A 6,202-nucleotide genomic window follows, 5' to 3' on the forward strand; every position below is an offset into this window, starting at 1 on the left:
CAAGGGAAGTCGGGTACAGAGAGAAAACAATAGAAAATGCATGCAATGCGGTGGGGCTCTCAATGCTCAGATGATTTGACTCTTTACTAAGCGTTTCAGGGTCCCAGTACAAACTGTTGCACTCCTCTTAGTGCACAGCCAGATACCACAATTGTGGGGCAAAATGTTGTGGTGGGATATAGAGGTGCTTTTCTGGAAGGCTCTCGGTTTTTGTGGTGAAAACAGTTGAGAAGGAGTGGGGTTTTGTATGGAGCTACCTGTCCTCTCCTGTTGCAGCATCTTATCATTGCCCTGACTCTACCTCGTACATGGAGAAAGTGAGGACTGCAGATGCTGGAGATCAGAGCTGAAAAATGTGTTGCTGGAAAAGCACAGCAGGTCAGGCAGCATTCGCTACCTCGTACATGTTTGGTTGAGATCAGTGACACTTCGTAAGCTCACAATACAAGATCCATCACTCTGTTTAAGACAGTAAAAATCTCTTGTAGCACAATAGCCAGAGAACAACACAGCGCAGAACAGGGCCTTCAGTCCTTGATGTTGCGCCAACCTGTGAACTATTCTCAGCTCATCCCCCTACACTATCCTGAAATCACTCATGTGCATATCTAAAGGACTGTTCAAATCTCACTAACGTGGCTGAGTTAACTACATTAGTAGGAAGTGGATTCCACGCCCTAACCAGTCTCTGAGTAAAGAACCTGCCTCTGACATCTGTCTTAAATCTACCACCTCTCAATTTGTAGTTATGCCCCCTCATACACACTGATGTCATCATCCTAGGAAAAAGATTTTCACTGTCTACCCTATTTAAGCCTCTGATCATCTTGTATGTCTCTATCAAATCCTCTCTTAGCCGCCTTCTTGCCAATGAGAACACGTTCAAATTGCTCAACCTTTCCTCATAAGACCTTCCCTCCAGACCACACAACATCCTGGTAAATCTCCCCTGCACCTCTTCCAAAGCTTCCACATCCTTCCCGAAATATGGGCACCAGAACTGCACACAATATTCCAAATAAGGCCGCACCAGTGTTTTGTATAGTTGCAGGATGATATTTTGGTTCCAGAACTCAATCCATCTATGAATGAAACCTAACACACTGTATGCCACCTTAACAGTACTGTACACCTGGGTGGCAACTTTCAGGCATCTATGTACGAGGACTCCAACATCCCTCTGCACATCTACATTGCCAAGAATGTTTCCATTGACCCAGTACTCTGCCTTCCTGTTATTCTTCACAAAGTGCATCTCCTCACATTTAGCTGCATTGAACTCCATTTTCTACCCTTCAGCCCAATTCTGCAGTTTATCCAAGTCCCCCTGCAACCTGTAATATTCTTCCACACTGTCCACTACTCCACTGACTTTCGTGTCATCTGCAAATTTACCAATCCATCCTCCTATGCCTGCATCTAAGACTTTTATAACAAATTACAAACAGCAGTGGTCCCAAAACAGATCCTTGTGGCACACCACTAATAACCGCACTGGAGGCTGATTATTTTCCATCATCCACCACTCGCTGCCTTCTTTCAGAAAGCCAGTTTCTAATCCAAACTGCTAAATCACACTAAATTCCATGTCGTTGCATTTTATCTAAGAGCCTACCATTTGGAACCTTATCAAAGGCTTTCCTGAAGTCCATGTATACCACGTCAACTGCCCTACCCTCATCTATATGCTTGGTCACCATCTCAAAAATACTCAATGAAGTTTGTGAGACACGACCTGCCCTTGACGAAACCATATTGACGATCTGAAATCATATTGTTTGCCAGATGATTACAAATAGTGTCTCTTATAATCCTTTCCAAAGCCTTTCCTACAACAGAAGTAAGGCTCACTGGTATATAATTACCTGGGTCATCTCTACTGCCCCTCTTGATCAAGGGCATAACATTTGCAATCATCCAGTCTTTTGGTACTGAACTTGTAGGCAATGACGACTCAATATTAAAGCCGAAATATTTGCTATCTTCTCCCTAACTTCCCAGAAAATCCACGGATAAATCCCATCCAGCCCAGGGGAATTGTCTACTTTCAATCCTTCTAAAATTGATAACACCTGTTCGTAACTAACCTCGATCCTTTCTAGTCTAACATCTTCTACCTCATTATTGTCTGCAATATTCTCATTTTCCTGAGTGAAAACCAATGAGAAATATTCGTTTAGCACCTCTCCAATTTCCACAGTGTCCACACTCAACTTCCCACTTCTGTCTTTGATTGGCCCGATTCCTACCCTATCCTTTATTCCTCACATACCTATAGAAAGCTTTAGGGTTCTCCTTTATTCTACTCACTAAAGACTGCTCATGTCCTCTCTTTGCTCTTCTTAACTCTCTTTAAATCCTTCCTATCTGATCTGTAAGTCTCCATCGCCTCATCTGTACCATTTGCCTCATCAACACATAAGCCTCCTACTTCTTCTTAAGAAGAGATGCAATTTCTGTGGTAAACCACAGTTCCCTTACCTTATCACTTCCTCCCTGCCTGACAGGGACATACCTATCAAGGACACGCAATATCTGTTCCTTAAACCAGCTCCACATTTCCATTGTCTGCATCCACTGCATTTCGTTACCCCATTCTTTGCATCCTAATTCTTGCTGAATTGCATTATAATTGCCACTGCCCCATCGATAATTCTTCACCTGTGGCATGTACCTATCACTTTCCATCACTAAACTAAACATAACTGAATTGTAATCATTCTCTCCAAAGTGCTCACCTACAACTAAATCAAACACCTAGTCCGGTTCATGACCAAGCGCCAGATCCAATGTGGCATCCCCTCTTGTCGTCTCTTCGACATACTGTGTCAGGAAACCCTCCTGTACACAATGGACAAAAACTGATCCATCTGACATACTAGAGTTATAGCATTTTCAGTCAATGTTAGGGGAGTTAAAGTCCCCCATAATGACCACCATGTTACTTTCACTCCTACCCAGAGTAATTTTGCTAATCCTCTCTTCCCCCTCCCTGGAAATCTGCAGCAGCCTACAAAAAAAATCCAAGCAGTGTGACCTCCCCTCTCCTGTTTCTAACCTCAGCCCACACTACTTCAGTAGAGGTGTCCTCATCAAAAGTTCCCTCAGCCACCGTTATACTATTCTTGACCAATATGACATGCATGGGCCCATTGCGGTGCTTCAAACGCCATGAAGCAGCCATACTCTGTATGACAGACAGACTCAGTCCAGAACCTCCTCTGTCCTTAAGACCTTATGCACTGCCTGCACTCCTCGTTTTCCCCTTTGCACATTCCCTTTCCAACCCACCCCACCTGCATCACTCCACAATTGGAGCTGCCAAGGACAGAAGTCTGTGGAATACCCTCCCTAACCTTCTCTATCCTCCGTTAAGATGTATTTTAATCATTCTCTTTATTCAATGTTTTCATCATCCATGAAGCACCTTAGGAGATTTGCTATTGTGAAAGATTCCATACAATGCAAGTAGTTGTTGTTATTGCCATACATTAGGAGAAACAGGAATGATGCTTTCAAAATGTTAACAAGAATGTCACTGATAGGCGCAGTGTGTAGACAAATAATAACGTCACGTTGGGATGGAAATAACTAAAGCCTGTAAAAATGGCATGTCTATTACCATGGGTGATTTGAATCTACATGTAGATTGGTCAAATCAGATCAGTCAGGGTAGCCATGAGGAGTTCATTAAGTGTATCCATGATAGTTTTTTTGAACAGTATGAAACGGAACTGACAAGGAGCAAGCTATCCAAGATCTGGCCCCTGTGCAATGAGACAGGAATAATTAATGACCTCAGAGTTAGGGATCCTCTTGGAAGGTCCTCTAGGGATCACTGTAAGGTTGAAGTTAGAACACATATTGAGAGTGTAAAGATAAAATCTAATACCTTGGTCCTTTGCTTGAACATGGGGAACTAAAATAGAATGAGGGAGAACCTGGATAAAGTAGACTGGAAACAAAGATTTTATGGTGGGACAGTTGATGAGCAGTGAAAGATTTTCAAAGACATTTTAGGAAGTGTTCAGCAAAGGCATATTCCAGTGAAAAGGAAGGACTGTAAGAAAAGGCGGTGGACAAAAGATAGGGAATTCTACACCAGTTTGTTTATTCTCTGTAATTGGAAAGATGCTTTGGTCTATTATCAAGGAAGAAATAGCAGGGAATCTCGATAGAAATTGTCTCATTGGGCAGACAGAGCATGGATTCATGAAGGGCAGGTCATGCTTGATAAATCATTTGGAATTCTAAGAAGACGTTTGGAATTCTAAGAAGAGCTACGTGGACAACGGGGACCCAGTGGATGCGGCGTGTCTGGATTTCCAAAAGGCCTTCAACAAAGTGCCACGCAAGTGGCTGTTGCATTATATAAGCGTGCATGGGATAGAGTATTAGCATGGATAGAAGATTGGTTGACTAACAGGAAGCAAAGAGTGGGGACAAATAAGCCTTAATCTGGCTGGCAATCAGTAACTAGTCGTGTGCCTCTAGGATCAGTGTTGGGACTACAATTATTTAGAATTGATACAGATGATTTGGAGTTGGGGACCACATGTAGGGTGTCAAAGTTTGCATATGACACTAAGATGAGTAGCAGAACAAAGTGTGTGGAGGACTGGGAAACTTTGCAGAGGAACAGAGATACAGAGAGTGAGTGGGCAATGGTTTGGCAAGTGGAATATTATGTACATAAATGTAAAGTCATACTCTTTGGTTGGAGTAATATTAGTAAAAAGATTATTACTTGAATTTTTTAAAAATGCATTATTTGCTATGCAGAGGCACCTGAACATCCTTCTGTATGAGGGTTGGTCACGCGATACAACAATCAATTCAGAAGGCAAATGGAATATTGTCCTTCATTGCTGAAGGGATTGTGTTTAAAAGCAGAGGTGGGCTATAGTGGGTGCTGGTGATCCCACACCTGGAGTACTGCATGTAGTTTTTATCTCCTTTCTTGCTCAAGGTTGTACTGGCAGTAGAGGGGGTGCAGAGGAGGTTAACTATGTTGACTCCAGAGGTGAGGGGTTTGGCTTAACAGAGACTGAGTAGATTGGGATTATATTCATTGGAATTCAGAAGAATGGAAAGATATAAAATAATGAATGGAATGGATAAAAAAGAAGTAGAGAGGATGTTTCCACTGGCTAGAAACGAAGCTAGGACAAGAGGGCATCGCCTCAATATTAGAGGCAGCAAATTTAGGACTGAATTGAGAAGGAACTTCTTGACCTCTATGGAATGCATTGCCCAGGGAAATAGTTGATGCTAGTTCAGTAAACGTTTTTAAAGCTAAGTTAGTTTTTTTTTAAAAAAGAAATAATTAATTAAGGAATACGGTAAGAACGTGGGTAAATGGTTCTGCACCCACAAAATGATCAGCCATGATCTTATTGAATGGTAGAGCAGGCTCGAAGGGCAGGACGGCCTTCTCCTTTTCCAAGATCTTTTGTTCTTATATTTTGCATGCCTCCATCACTCGTGACTTGGAGGGGCTGGTGTTGGATTAGGATGGACAAAATTAAAATTCACAGAACACCAGGTTATAGTCCAACAGGTTTATTTGGAAGCCCTACTTTGCTGGTCCTTCATCAGGTGGGTGTGTGATTTTTAACTTTGTCCCTCACTCTTGTGACTGAGAAACAGCAACAAAAGCCACGAAGCAGTGCGCAAGCTCCAGCCAACAGTTGGTATTGTGGACAATGAAGAAGGTTATCTCAGAATACAATGGGATATTGATCAGATGGGCCAATGGGCTGAGGACAGGCAGATAGGATTTAATTTAGATAGATTAGGTAGGGATATCTGGTTGTCATAGACAGGTTGGACAGAAGAAGTGATTGATGTCAGCGGCGGACCAATGGAAAGGCAGGGGCGGAGCTGGAGGACCTGGCGGGGCAGTTGGTCCTCCGGCCAATCAGTGAATGAGGGCGGGACTAGACTTTCTTGGGGCGCGGATGTTCGGAGTGTGCGCGCGGAGATCTGTCGGTAAGGAAAGAAATAAACAGCAGGAAGCGGGAGGGAAATGGTGTTGGTATGGTCTGAGAGGTTTTGCAATCATTTAGTACACATCGGAAAATACAAATCTGAAACTTTTGCAGCAAACGGGAAAATGCCTCGTTGAGTAATCGGCCCGAGTGAGCGCCGCCATCTTTATTCGGGGCAATGATTCACTGGACACGTGGGCGGCCGCCAGCTT

Source organism: Chiloscyllium punctatum, chromosome 14 (genome assembly GCF_047496795.1).
Source record: "Chiloscyllium punctatum isolate Juve2018m chromosome 14, sChiPun1.3, whole genome shotgun sequence".
NCBI classification, from domain to species: domain Eukaryota; kingdom Metazoa; phylum Chordata; class Chondrichthyes; order Orectolobiformes; family Hemiscylliidae; genus Chiloscyllium; species Chiloscyllium punctatum.